The sequence below is a fragment of the Heterodontus francisci genome, chromosome 31, assembly GCF_036365525.1.
Source record: "Heterodontus francisci isolate sHetFra1 chromosome 31, sHetFra1.hap1, whole genome shotgun sequence".
Lineage (NCBI taxonomy): Eukaryota > Metazoa > Chordata > Chondrichthyes > Heterodontiformes > Heterodontidae > Heterodontus > Heterodontus francisci.
The window spans coordinates 26,085,902-26,102,029 of NC_090401.1; positions in this window are offsets into that span (position 1 = coordinate 26,085,902).

Consider the following 16,128-nt stretch of genomic DNA (forward strand, 5'->3'; position numbering starts at 1 on the left):
TGTGGAAAACTGTGGATTTCTGCATCTAACAAGTTGCCCTAGATATCCTCAATCTAATAGAGAGGCTGAGTGAGCAGTCAGAACTATTAAAGCATTGTTAAAGAAAAATCAAGATTTTCAAACAGCACTTCTGAACTACCGATCTACTGCATTGTTATGCAGATTAGCACCATCAGAGCTGTTGATGGGAAGGAAGCTTAGAATGCAACTTCCAATCCTACCCAAAAACCTACTTCCAGGGCTACAAGTCCAGGAGTATCAGAAAGTTCAAGACAGAGAAAAGTCTTACAGAAGACAAGAGACTTATAATTATAACAGGAAATACCAGGAACCTACCTAAATTGATGGAAGGAGAAAAGGTATGGGTACGAAACCAAGGCAGAGAAGGGGCGATCGTCCTGAGAGATGAGAATCAACAGTGATGTTATTTAGTACATACTTCAGGAGGTACTTTAAGAACAAACAGGATAAATCTTATTTCTACTCATCAAAGACGTCAATCAGTCATACATATGGACGAATCAGATGCTGAACCTGAAATTCTGAAAGCACCGGATACTACAAACCTCAATGAAGGCCATCCAAGTCAAGAAACAAGAGTTCAGAGAAAGATTGCCAATCTTCTTCATCTGACAACAACAAGATCAGGGAGAGTTGTGAAGACTCCTGACAGATTGAATCTATGATGTCAGAAACTTGGGGGAGATGGGTTCGTATGTAAAAATAAATATGTGAATGTTTGTAAATATATATATTTGGATAAAGACTTGGAGGGGAGATGTAGTATAAGGGTCTGAAAGAGTTAATGTTGAGACAGTGTAAAGAATACCTCCCACCATGATGATGCAAGAGATCACATGTGAAAGTGACTTGAAGAGAGATGCAGCATGGCTTCAGAGGAGTCACACAGACTGGTGTGAAGCTGTATATAGTTATAATGTAATAAAGGTTAATGTTCTAATTACTCCAGACTAAAGAATCTCTCCAAGCTAGGCTAACAAAGGTGGCAGCGTACCAAACAAACATACAACACTAATCATCTTCCAAAATGAAATGTGTGCACCTTTGCAGATGTGAGTGTGTGGGTATCAGGGAGTGGACACAGGGTAGCTTTCCTGTATGGCATTTGTTTGGGGGTTCTCCATTTCTTCCAACCCTCACATACAGGGAGATTCTCATTGGTAAACCCATTAATGACAATAATTGTGCTGGGGGCAAAAAAATTGCTCGAAACAATTGACACAAATGCTGATGAGAACTAAGTGCCTTAAAAAAGATCATAACATTGGCCAGATATGGGCTCAGAATTACTTTGTTATTTTGCATTCTGGCCCTTTAAACTAACTTGCATATACTCTACAGCATTTAGTAGCACTCGGCATCTAATTGCATAGGTGGCCTAGCATATAGGCTATAAAAGAAATGGGAGGTATCACAACCAGGCTGCTGATCATTTATTGATTGATAACCATACTCCAGCCTGTTTCAGGTGGGAGCTTCCTTGACCCCCAGTCTATGGAAATGTGCATCTTGTGCAAGAGGCGCAGAGCTCCAGCATGCTGAGTTTCTACCCCTTTCTCCAGCCATTAGCATCCTGTGAACAGGTCCACGTGGAGCATTACTGACAGGAAAATTATCCCCATGATGTTTTCACACTGTCAAAACTGTCACATTAATCCAGATATTTAACTTTTTGAACTTTTGCAGAATAAACATGGACTTGTCTTTTCATTTCAGTGCAGTAGAGGATTTCACAAGGCAACAATAGTGTGTGAAACATTGGAACAGGGGTAGGCCATTCAGCCGATGAGGCTATTCTGCTCTTCAATTAGATCATGGCTGATCTGTGCATTGATGTGGTTAGTAATGCAATGATGTCACCACATTGTATCTATCCACCACAATTCTTTTTAACTTAAGTGACAAATATGTCTTCATGCAAACAACCTTTTTAAATATTTAACTTGCACCAGGTCTACAATGCAATAATACCCACCTCCATCAATATGATGCACTCTCAAGAGACTTTTCGAGACAATCTAGTCCTAGTTGGTCCCAGAATTTATTCCGCTCATAAAGCATCCCAAAATGGTAATGCTGCCTCTTTAATATTAAATGTTTATGTTCAAAGGGCACAATATCATGAAAGACCTCCTGTGATGCTGTTCTATCATCTTTTCCTGAAGATTCTGCTTATAGATGTGTGATCATAATTTATTAAAATATGCATAAATTGTAACATTTGTGATCAATTAGTCATGAAGAAATACTAATAGGCTGGTTTGTCATCTGCACAATTATGCAGTCTCAACTACTGTATGCAGAAAGAAAAGTTTCTCTTTTAAGAAATGTAATCTTATCAAAGGAAAAAGTATAGTCATAGTAATAGATTGTGACATCCAAACAATTGATCTTATTTTTCACCTAATGTCATAAGACAAGACATAATAAACTTTTCAAGGTTGCCTGCAGAACAATTCCAGAAGTGCGAGGTAGCAAATATTCAAGTAAAGTTTGCAGAGGATTCCCTCTGCAAATGTTTTCACGCATTCTACAGCATTACCACTCAACCTGGGAGACCAGACAGTGAGGTTATGAACTGCCACTCCATCTGGCTATGCGTGTTCTTCCCCATAACCCCTTTTTCATGCGAGAATTTTCCATTCATCCTGATGTCTTCTCCACCCTGCTCCTAATCCTCTTCAACGCATTATTACGTTTCATTCCTTGCTTCCCCAACCTGCTTTAGAACCACCAGCACCACCACCCCCCCACATCAATGTTTCCATAGATATAAAAAACTTCCCCTCTACCTGCACAGAGACAGCTGACACCATTGCTGGTGTTGCAAAGCCAGCACCCACCAGGTGATTGGCTGGGGGGGATGGACTGCCCTGCATATGGAAATGAGCTGCCACACACGAGACTGTGGCAAGATGGTGGTGCGCACGGGCTGCCATTTTCTTTGCCCGCCACCACTCCCGGAGGTGGGAGAATAAAATTCAGCCCAAAGTGTTGCCTGTCAGCATGTTTCACATTTATCACTGTCCCATTTCCAAGTCCTAATCCAAAATTACAACTCTTTCAATACTTCTAACATTTCCCAGACTCCAACAAGTCATACATTCAAGGGGAAACTTACAATTGAAAGCCTCAGAAATGCTACATCTTCAAAAATGTTCACACATAAAATCATTGGTCCAGAATTTTCTGGACCACACTTAATACAGAAATTACGTCAAAATTTACACCGATCTCGCCAATGCCAACAGACACTTAGGGTTGAATTTCCACTTTGAGGGTGAGTAAGAGGAGCCGGGGTTGTTTCCGGATCCCGAACCCAGGGCCGGGAGAGAAATAGGCACTGACCTGAGACTTTTATGGAGGTGACCCCTTAATTGGCCCTGTCCAATTTAGGGAAGTAGATGCGTTCTCACAGCTAGAAGGTCAATCAGAAGCATTCCAGCTTGAGAGGAGCAGCTGTCTGCAGTAAAGTGTAAGTAACTGAGAGGGGGCTTCAAAATGGAAGCGCCCTGTCACCAACTTTTAAAGATTTTTTAATACAAGCCAGGAAAAGCAGCCAAGCCACCACTGTTGGTGGGGGAGAGGGGTAGAGGTAGTGGTGAATCCTTCTACAAGGCGGCCTTTGGCTGCACCCACACCCAGGCAGGCATGGAGGACCTGTAGGCCTGCCTAGCACGCTAGAACCCCAGCCTGCTGCTGTATGCCCACCTCCAGGCCGTTGAACAGCCTCCCGTTGCATCAGGAAACTGGAGGCTGACTGGAAAATCCCACTTCACCACCATAATGTTGTGGAAACAAGAAAGAATTGTGGCATTTCAGAGTAATTCATTGTATATGGCATGTTTTGAGACGTAATGTGAGGCTTCATAAATGCAAATCTTTCTTTTCTCCTTTCTCATGTACACTGCTGCTTCCCACATACACGTTCCTACCAGTCAGAGGGAATTCTGGTTTGCAGCTCATATTTACATGAAGAAGGATTTCCTATTTGGAGAAAATAAATGACCACTTCAGAATGGGTAGCTGTGGAACAGTCACACAATTGAAGGTGTTTTGCTTCCTGCCATGTGAACAAGCACCAATGGTAGTGATGGAATGAGTAGCAAGTCATTTCAAAAAGGAAATCCTTCCAAACTGGGCAGTTATCTAACTATTTCCACTAAACTCTGAGTTACTCCACATGTAGAAAAATACCAGTGTTCACCATATGTGAACATGACACTTGATGTCACCAGTATTATGTCAAGATGCCACGACTTAAATCATAAATTACATTCAGGTGCCTTTTGATGACCTTATGTTACTGAAGGCACGGCATAGGATTTGTAATCTAAAAGGACAGGAATGCACTCGATGCTTTAGCATGAACATCTCCCACCCTAAGTGGGAGCAGGCACTGTTTGTGTTACAGTTAGTAGTGTCACGGCTTTTATGATGGACCATAAACCCTGTCCTTCTGGGTGGATTCCTCACTTTCAAAAGTAGCAGCATTGCTATTCCCCATTTGCATTTGACCTCCATGGTATCATCAGCAACAAAATGCTAAAGGAAATGGGATGTAAATGGCCTGTGGCTTTACTTTGGCTCATTTCAATGGTGCTGGGTATAAGAAAAATGAAACATGAGGTATTGGAGTGCCAGGTACATTTTATACAGATCCTCTCAGTCATATTCAGAGAGAGGGCCACAGCTGCATGACTTTCTCAAGCATTCTTTGCACATAGATAGGGAGAGTGTAGCAGACCTTACACATATGTTGTGAATAGTTTGCAAACAATAACAAAGATAATCGATTTTGGTGGGTATTCCGTGTCAGATACAGGCACACTCCGATAATATATTTCCGGGAATGGAAGATGTAATGTTGAAATGGATGGTTGGATTGACTCTGCTTCCCAAATGTGAAAACACTCTCATGCTAAACGTAGAAAATACTTGTAAAGCAATAACAACAGGTTAGTTCCGGAAAACACACAATTCTCAGTTGGGCACATATATGATTCTGTACTCAGATAGAAACACTTCAACATCTAGCAGCGCCCCCACTGGACTGACTACAAGCCTTGACCTTTCTGTATCATCTGATAGTGATTCAGCTAGTAACAGAAACTGTACCAACTGGAATAGAAATTCCACACGGAGGCCAAAGAATGGGAATGGAGAAGTGAAAGAGCTGCGGAATCCCAGATTGGCAATCCAATTGAGGGCAGGCACAATCACCACGTCAATAAGGACGGACTGTACGATTGAGAAGTTCCCTAAAGAGTGAAGTAACATTTCTGTTTATCTTCTAAAGTAGGGATAATGGAGCAAGATTTCTAATCTGTGTAGATGTAGCAAAATTGTAAACACATTTATTAAGAACGCATTTATCAATTTGCTATACTTGGCACACAGAAGAAATATTCCCCATGATGAACAATCAATTTGCAGGCTGCAATTGAGCATCTGCCTTTTCTTACACAGAACAGTAGAGGGAGCTCTTGCTCCAACTGTTGGTGATGGTGTTTTCCTTCTTCCTGGTCAAAGGTCAGCTTGTGGTGCTTTATATATATTTATATATATATACATTTCTTGAGTTACATTTATTACCTCTGAAATCAGCCCATTTTATTGTTATCATAATCAATAGAAAGGAGTTTGTTTACAGAAAAAACAAAAACTGTTCTCAAAAGGACTGGAAAATAGCAGCAGATGGTTATTTGAGCAAGGATTTTTCTCTATTTATGTGTGCAGATTGACTGTAAATGAGAAGTGATTTCAGATGGGAAATGTTGGCAGTCACTGTATTTTCACTGTGTTACTTCAGTTCACAGGTTTGAATATCCAGGCTGTCCCCACTTGCTCTTTGGATTTTATGTACTGATAAACTTCAAACACCTCTTTGGTTACAATTCACATTTACATAGCAATTTTAACATTGCAAAGCATTCCAAAGCATATCAGATGAAGATGGGGATGAATTTGAACACTAAGAAAGGCTTTGGAGAAGAGTTAGGGGAAGTGACTAAAAATGAGGTAGTTTTTGGGCCATTTGAATGTAGGAAGGAATGAACAAGGCAGAGGAGTTTAAAAATGGAGCAGACGCTGCCAGTGACAATTAAACAACTATTATTGGGATCATTTTTAGTTATAAAATACTAGTATTTCCCACCTTACAAGTACATTTTAAAATCTTATGCCCTTTCAGTAAAAAGAACTGTTATAGTGAAGCTGGATGGGTGTTTTATTGACTGCATATAGCAACACTATTATTCCCAGCCAGATGATTGTGCAATTGCCCTGTCAATCACAGCTGCTATTAATGACTGAGATTGATTTTATACACATAATTTGTATGTAACTATCTTCTACTCACTGCAGTTTGCTGGAAAAAAATCACACTGTTTTTATTGGGAAAAGTTACTGTAATTTTGGTCATGAGTTATATTTCCTCTAATCTGTAAAGACTCTTTTTAAGTAGACTCTGTAGACTGTTTGATGTAGGGCGCTGTGTAAGAAGACTTTGTTTGCCATAAATGCCCCTGCCTCCAAATCATTGCCTGACAGTAGTATTGGTGGACTCTCCGGGCGAGAAATTTGTTTGCATAATGTCGCTTTTCACACAGACATACGTCGATTTCCTGGGCGTAGGCAGAACCAAGGACTACTACCTGAGCAGTGTTTTTGATTGATACCATTGAAAAACACCATGGGAGTAGTGCAGGTAACGGCCCACGGTGCTGCCTGCCCTGATGAAGCAATGTAAAATCTGCGTAGCGCCACTAGAAGCATGCAAATGAATTTCTGTCCCTCTGTGTTTGGTCAGTGATTATGGTATATCTTGTTGGAAAGGGACACAGTTGTCATGTGCAGCCTGAAATCTTTGACCAACATGTTGTCAATTTCACAGTCTGCGTTTGAGGCATTGTATGACCGCTGTAAAAAATGGAGACCTTATTTATACAAACATCACAAAGTTTTGAGAGAGACTCTGTTCAACATTGTAATGCAGAGAAGGCTGAAGGTTCAGCCCTATGCTTTATACCATATTTTGACTCTCATATTCACTTCTTGGTTTAGGTAGATCGACTGATGGCAATGTTTGTCTCTGAAGGCATTTAACAATGTTTACCTTTAAGTATTTGCTTAGCACCCTTGTCTGCATCAGAAAGTTGAACTCCCACCTGAGTCTGAAGATGGGACATTAACAATCTCGGACCTGGGTTCATCTTCTAAGCTAATACTCCAGTGCAGTGTCTCTCGCATCCTGGGAGTATCAAGAGCAATTTTCAAAGGAAAGTCACTGTTGTTATGTAGGCAAGTGTGGCAGTCATTATATGTAGCAAGGTCCCAAAGAAGCAAATGAATGGCCAGATGTTCTGTTTTTGGTGTTAGTTAAGGGAAGAAAGTTGGGTATTGCACTGGGAGACCTTCTTGCTTCCTTTGAATAGTGATAGAGAATCTTTTATGTTCACCTTAGCAGGCAGATAGGCCTAGGTTTTAATTTCTACCTGAAAGGCAGCACCTTTGGCAATGCAGCACTCCTTCAGTTCTGCACTGAAATATTGAATTGGGTTATTGCTCAAGTCCAATCTTCTGACTCAGGTGGGAATATTACCAACTGAGCCAAATTGACATTCCAATCCAGTAAATCCTGTTGGAAAGCATATGCATATGAATGTCAGGCAGGAAGAGGATTGAGGCTCCAACCAGTGGAATAGACTGCGGATAATCAATGTTCACATGAGAAAAATGGCTACTTGCACCATTGGAACGGAACCCTTGCTGTGGTGATCACTTTCTGGATAGAGTAGGAAGGAGCGCCAGTTTAAAATAAAATCAAGACCAATGGTAGAATAGTTTAGAATAACATGGATCATTGGATGCAGAGATCATAGCAAAATGGTCAAGAAAACACATTAAACATGATGTCTACTTCTCTTTTATAGTTTCTATGATCTTGGCCTCATTAAATACCCTTTAGTGCCTCTTGAACCAAGCCGTAGAAAGTCCCAGCATCATTTAATGAACACAATCGAAAAACAATTCAAACATAAACTCTGGTACACTTTAACTTGAACAGAGCAACAATCTGGTTTAAATTGAACAAAGATGAAAAGAGTTCAGTGCACCATTGGGAATGCAAGTAAAAGGCTTTAATTGATTTATTTGCTGGATTGACATATTTATTATAGACAGACAAAATTTTGCATATTTTGTGCAAAGAAATGTTTTAGAAGTTGGTCCAAATATAACACATATAAAATCAGTATACCTTTGCCATTCATTTCTGAATGTATACCATCCCTCTCAAACTAAACTGCAAATCTAGTGGCATCAGTGATGATATCCATTCCCATATTGAATATTTATGAATATTTATTGTCAAACTCAGTGAATGAGTCCAATTTATGCTTTATGAGGGAACATAGTCTCACATATGTCTGGCAGTAATTTCATGATGTAATTTTGATATAAGATCCCAAAATATCAGGAGAACCATTGAAATATTTTTCAGTGCGGTAGTCTTGCCTTTTTTTCCCTTTTTAAACGTGTGTTTTTAAGTTTAGTTGTCTTTGCACAGTGAGTGCTTTGAACAGAGGCTGTCTGAAACAATAAGAAATATGATAATCTGTAGCGTAGTACTGCAATGGATTTTCTTGGTTGTAGATTTATAGGAAATTATAGTGTGTGTATATCATGATAAATATATGATCTATTTTAAAGATGTTATTGAATAAAACCATGTGCATTGAATGAGCATCAGTCAGATTATAAAGTGCTTGTTGTTGATCATACTTTATTTTTACAGATCCCCAATAAAATCCTTGTTCAAATGTTATGAATATATGCGGTCTCAATAGCCTAACTTGTACAAAGAGAACAAAAGGAAAGCATGCATTCATATAGCGCCTTTCAAGACCTCAGGATATCCCCAAGCATTTTATAGCCAATGAAGTACTTTTGAAGTGTAGCCACTGTTGTAATGTAGGAAATGTAGAATGAAATAAAGCAATATGAATACACTCCAGCAGGATGGAAAGTCTAACAAAGCTTGTTTCAGTATTTACCATGATTCCAGCTAATTCATACTTTTAGTTTCTGCTAAATTTAAGCAGCAAGATCATTTTTTTGAACTATGGCATTTACTCCCTCCGTCACTGGCGCACCATGGCAGTAGTGTGTAGGATCTACAAGAAGCACTGCAGCAACTTGCCAAGGCTTCTTTGACAGCACCTTTTAAACCTGTGACCTCTACTATCTAGAAAGACAAGGGCAGCAGGTGTAAGTTTGCCTCCAAGTCACGCAACATCCTGACTTAGAACTATATTGCCGTTCCTTCACTGTAACTTGGTCAAAAACCAGGAACTCCCTTCCTAACAGCACTGTGGGTGTACCTACACCACATGGACTGCAGCGGTTCAGGAAAGCGACACACTATCACCTTCTCAAGGGCAAATAAAGATGGGCAATAAATGCTGGTCTAGCCAGTGACGATTACATCCCATGAATGAATGAAAAATATAGAAATTGCAAGGCTTGTTGGATAGACCAATTGATGTGATAAGTCTTAATAACAATGAGACATATATGCAGATTTAGATGAATACAAATTTGAGCAATAAAAATCTCATTAAAAAATGCCTAATCACAATTGTTTGCATGATACCTGAGATAGAGTGGCATTTTTAAGGACACTTTTTTAATACAAAATTGGGGAAGTTTTTTTGTCAACATTGTATGTAGCAAAATTGTGAGTAACTGTTTTTGAAGAGGTACATAATTTTTGCACAACGCACAAAGTAATCTTTCTCCCATTGTCTCCAGCTGATTCAAAATTGGCAGACTGTAGTAATTGTTACGACTGACCACTCAAGTCAAAGCCCCCAATCAAAATATACAATTCTGATTGTGGTGGGAGAAACGCACTGTTGATTCAGTCCCGTTCCTCCACAGATCACCTGAGATATAATTTCTAAACTTTCGAAATTAAAGAAAGACCCAGCCAAATTGTACCATCTATTAACCCCTGAATGAGGCTAACCAAACCAGGTGTCTTTAGATCAACAAATTAACTGTTTAATTAGAAAAACTAAATTCTTAAACACTACTAAGATATAAACAACATTTAAAATAGAAAAAAATTAGTGTCCTTGCACTTCCTGCTGAAGTGAAATCTTCCAATGTGGAATAGTCCAAGGTTGCTTGAAGTCCTCACAGCTGTCCAATGGTGGTGGTGGGGGGTAAAGGTAGTCCGTAGTCTAGTTCAGCAGTTGAATTGATGCTCTTTTTCAGTGATGAATTTCAACAATTACAGTTCAGTAGTTAAAGGAATTGGTTATTTTCTTTAAAGAAATTAATCTGGCTTGACATCAGAATTCTGAGAGTATAATAAATAGAGTTTAAATTAAACCAAGAGAGAGCGCTCATTACCTTCAGTATATGCTGGTCCAGCTGTCTGTGTCTCTGTTAACTGTGTCTCAAAAGCCCAGTTTTTCAACTAGTTTCAAATGTCAAGTGGCAACAATGTATCTCTCGATCCTCAGGCTCTGAGTGGCTGGATCCTGGGGCAACCAGAATGTATTCTTTGAATCACAGTCTCTGAGTGGCTGTATCCCGGGGCAATGAGAATGCATTCTTTGACTCAGTCTCTGGAGCTTGTTGCCTTAAAGCTGTACTGCTCCTTTTCCAGCCTTAACGGCACACCACATTCTTCCCGGAAAAAAAATCTACAGGATCATAGCATAATACATTTTTATGCTCTTGTTTTGTGAACAATCATAAATAGCATTGAGCTTCAAGCTTAAATATCAATAGATCATTTTAAGCTAATTTGTCTCTCATTCATGCTCTCAGTTATGTAAAAAGTTGCCATAGATCATTCCTTTGGAAGGAAGCTTTGTGATGACAGCTTTTATTTTCATGGTAATATTTTTACTGCAGTCTTTGAAACAGAGTTTGATGATCATTTCAATATATTTTCTTTATTCCCCCCTCCCCCCCGCCCCCCCCCCCCCCCCCCGCCATTTAAAAATGTGGTTTGTCCTAACCCTTAGGTTCCACTGTGCCATGCATTGTCTCCTTGGCATTGCCGCATAACCAACTGCTAGGAGGTACTGAGAGAGCAGTAAAGGTTCAACATTGCAAGTTGCAAGGTGTCTCTTAAATAGAATCTCCGAGATAACTGGGATGCAATTAGAATCGTGCAGACAGCACTCTGTGTGATAATTAGAGAGTATTTCTCTTGAAGATGTCACCCCCAGCCTCTTTGGAACTCTAGTTAGTCCAATGATGCTCCCAGTTACACATGTCCAAATTGCACTGTGAGCCTTTAACCCTTCATCACATTCAGCATCTAATATCTGTGGTTGAGCAGCATTGGCCCTTTTCCCAGAGCAGTTTATTGACTGACATTTTGGGATTATTTGCTGCTTTTATTTGAGGGCATTCTTGAATCAGCTTAATGATTTGAATGCAACTAAGGGGTTTGGCTGAAAATCAGTCAATTTGCTGAGATAAAGGGCAAGCTGCTGTCAGGGATTATTACTCACTTGCTAACACAAGTTAAATGTCCACGGTTTTATCCACACATAACCGTGTCCTGTGTGCACACGTCTATTAGAAACGAAAGGAGGCAAAAATCCATCAAGGGATTAAGTTTACACTTAATTGAAAATTAATCTTATCTGATTTGCTGTCAAAGGGAGAATGTTGCAGTGAAGAATTCAGCTGCTGGAAGTAAGCTTGATGCAATGATGGTTATGCTGAATGTACAATGTGTATTGGGGGGGGCGGGGTGTAAGTTTAACCCAACCCATGGGTGGGAGACCAAGGAATCCAGTCGAACGCAGGTTTTACACTCGTCCCATTGACTTCAGTTTCCAGCCAGTGAATTGAGTTAAAATTCTCTCCTATTATAAATGGCAATCCTAACTATTCTGTGGTTAAAGAGAATAATAGCAGTTCTCTTGCAGTTACTTTCTGTGTGAATAATAGAACCACACAGTGAGCTATTGGTACAAAGTGATATGCTGCACTTTTCTGTTTCAGTACTTGTTAAATTTGAGGTATTCCAGGATAACAGGTTTGGGGATAGATCGGAGGGGGTAGACCAGCATGTGAATTCCAACCCATATATTTCAATGAGAGAAAATGGAGCTGGTAAGCCCAGAAGCAGAAAATCTTTACCTGACTGTCTTAGCTCACACCTTACCAGAAGTCTGATGGTACCCAAGGAACTGTACTTCATCATGAGTTAAATTTACTCTGTCAATGCAAACCTTTATAAGTCACTGGTTAAGCCTCAGCTGGAATATTTTGTCTCTGGGCACCATACATTAGGAAGAATCAAAGTCTTGGAGAGGGGACAGAAGAGATTGGCGCTGGAGATGAGGGACTTGCGTTATGCGGAGCTGGGAATTATTCTTCTTAGAGCAGAGAAGATTAAGGGGAGAGTTAATAGAAGTGTTCAGAATCATGAAGGGTTTTTTGAGAGTGAGTAAGGAGAAACTGTTTCCAGTGGCAGAAGGGTCATAGATTTAATATAATTGGCAAAAGAATCAGAGGGGAGATTAGGAAAATTTGTTTACGCAGAGAGTTGTTATGAACTGTAATGCACAGCCTGAAAGGGTGGTGGAAGCAGATTCAATAATAACTTTCAAAAGGGAATTGAATAAATACTTGAAATGGAAAAACATTTGCAGGGCTATGGAGAAAGAGCAGGGGAGTGGGACTAATCAGATAGCTCTTTCAAAGAGCTAACACAGACAAAATGGGCTGAAAGGGCTCTTTCTGTGCTGTGTATTTCTATGATCTAACCAATATCCTGACACATTCAGCCTGCATTCTGAAGCACTTTGATTGCAGCACGGTCAACCCCACTGCATCTACCAATGCATTAACTCTTGCTGTGGGTTACTTGTTTGTCCTGTTGCTCTTTCTTTGCTGCAGCATGAGTGTTTCAGCTGACTTATGTTGCGATTGGGAGCCATGAGCCGAAGGAACATCTGACACCTACTGTTGCATAAAACATACTGAAGTATTCTTTGTAAACAGGATGGAACAAATAATAAGCTGTTGTACCCTTCGGGGTTTCACTGAAATTCATTTGCATAAATTTAAACTGATGGAAATTGTAGTTCTTACATTATTCCAACAGGGATGGATGATCTGCGGCTGAGCGCATTGGTCACAGTTTTCTATCTCTTACCAGTAGGGGGAGTCATTGTATCACTTTGTGCCAACATGTATTTTCTGGCCTAAACTGTCCTTGTCTCTGCTTTCTTTATTTGACTGACATAGAATTGCCAATCGTTTTGACACAATTTGCCACATGACAGGCAGTTGAATTTAAAGGTAGACAATGTTGCTGCTAAAATCATTACTCAGTTTTGAAAGATATTATTGCCCAACAATTGACTCGTAAATATGCCATATCCAAAAAAAAGTTGACTGACAATACTTCTCCAATATGTTTCAAGGTACTTCTTTTCCTTCCGTCAATAACGACCTATCCTTGCAGGTCACTTAAATATTGTTTGCAGTGGAATCGATGCAGGCCCTGTGTGTGAATGCAAGTTGGTAGATGGAGTTGATGGGGGGGTTAGATTGGCTTACCCCTGTAAAGGGCAAGGGGATCACAGACACAAGTTAATCATGTATCATTCATTGCATTGCAGGCATCATGTGCAATTCATGCTGCCTGCTGTTTTAAATCATTTCTGCATGCAGCCAGTGCTCCCCTGCTCTGTTCATTGGCTGCATGCAAGATCAGGGGGCCTGATATTGCGAGTGGGTAGCGCTACTTAAAAGCTGCCTTCACCTCTAAAAGGGGAGCTGCATTGTTTGAACATGTGAGAGAGTGAGCACCAAGGTTTTCTTGATGCACGATGTGGAGAGAAGGAGAGATGTCCTGTATCCACAGAGGGATTGCAGACCTTCCAGACACGTGCTTAGGAAACAGTGGGAAGGAGTAGCGGCGGAGGTCAATACTAGGAGTATTGCTTCAAGAATACAAATGCGGTGCAGGAAGAAGTTTAACGATCTCACATGAGTTGTCAAGGTGAATGAGTTCATCTTCAAATGGCGCATCCTATCAATTGCACCACTAGCCTCATCCACTGCTCAATTCACGACGCTCCTTCACCGACCTACCAACAATCTCTATCAATCATTACTCAATCTTTCAATTTATATCCTTTACCTCACCCTCACCCACTTAGCTGCTACAAACCTCACACCCACATCACATCTCACACACACTGGCAGCTAGTCAACCATCACAGCCGCATCACCCAAACAGGAAACTCACTGGCATACAAAAGCAAAATACTGTGGATGCTGGAAATCTGAAATAAAAAAAGAAAATGCTGGAAATACTCAGCAGGTCAGGCAGCATCGGTGGGGAGAAAAACAGTTAACGTTTCAGGTCGATGACCTTTCATCAGAGCTGGGAAAAGTTAGAGGGCTTTTAGCAAGTGAAAGAGGCGAGGGGGGGGGGAAGAAAAAAAAAGAAAGGTCTGTGATAGGGTGGAGGGCAGGAGAGATTCAATGACAAAAGGTTTCATGGTACAGGGCCAAAAGGAGTGGTAATGGGACAAATAAAGAAACAAAAGATATGTCTAGAGGAGGTATGAATGGCAGAATCCTGAATAGCTGCTATTCAGAAGAAAAGAAAAGGAAATAAGAAAGAAACAAGAGGAAAAGATCCAAACCAGCAAAGAAAAATGAAACAAAATGGGGACAGAGGTTATGATCTAGAATTATTGAACTTTATGTTGAGTCTGGAAGGCTGCAAAGTGCCCAGTCAAAAGATGAGGTGCTGTTCCTCGAACTTGCATTGAGCTTCATTGGAACACTGCAGCAGGCTAAGGACAGAAAGGTCAAAGTGGGCGCAAGGTGGAGAATTAAAATGACAGGTGACTGGAAGCTCGGGTCACATTTGCGGACTGAACAGAAGTGTTTCACAAAGCGGTGAGCCAGTCTGTGTTTGGTCTCCCCAATGTCGAGGAGCTGTCCTGTTCTCCCCTGCTCATGATGTGGTCTCTTTTACACTGGGGAGACCAAACCCAGACTGGATGACCGCTTTGCAGAACACCTCTGTTCAGTCTGCAAGTGTGACCTCGAGCTTCCAGTTGCCTGTCATTTTAACTTCTCCACTTCACTCCCACTCTGACCTTTCTGTCCTTGGCCTACTGCAGTACTCCAGTGAACATTCTGATGAAAAGTCACAGACCTGAAGCATTAACTTTGTTTCTCTCTCCACAGATGCTGTCAGGCCTGCTGGGTATTTCCAGCATTTTCTGTTTCTATTTCACTGACAGGCATATTTCCTTCTTTCTTGCAGGAGAAGGTGGGGCATAACAAGAGGCAGCAGGAAGGAAGTGGATGGGAAGCATGCCTTCATGTTTTAACCCCCATGAAGGATACAGTTTTCACCATCATGAAAAGGGGCATCACTGAGGTCACTGGCGGGGCTGGAGTGATTAATGATGAGGGTATCTGCATATCTAATCCTTCATCTCTCATCTTTTCCCTCAATTTACAATCTCTTGTGCCTCACAAGCTGCAGATGATGTAAGAACACAATTATTTTCTCTTCTCTCCTCAATACAACACAATCTTTGTCCCTTTTACATTTCAGATACCCAAGAACTGGAACCTTCCCAGTAAGGGGAGGAAGAGGAATAAGACAGTGAAGATGAAGAGACACTGTCACTTGAACTTATACTCACAGCCACCAGCTCAGAGACTGACATTGCACGTATTTTTGTGGAAGGGTCTGCACATGGTGTTCTCCAGCACATCAGTAGGAATACTCTGGTGTCACTCCGGATGAGTGGCAGTGACTCCATACCGCAAAAACCTGCTGTCTTATCTCAAGATGACAACATTCCTATTTCCACCCCGGCCACTCTGCCAATGCCCTTGTTGTTGCCCGTCAATCAGCCAGACCATGCTGTCAAAGTCCAGGCTGAGATGGTGCAGTTTCAAGCTGAGCCCGCTAGGCCCAGAGCTGCTTGGGATCACCCTGCAAGGCCATCTGCTGTCTACTCAATAGATCAATAGCCTTCCACCACCTTTGCTGCAGCAACTGGTGAAACACAAGAAGAGGCAAAGGTA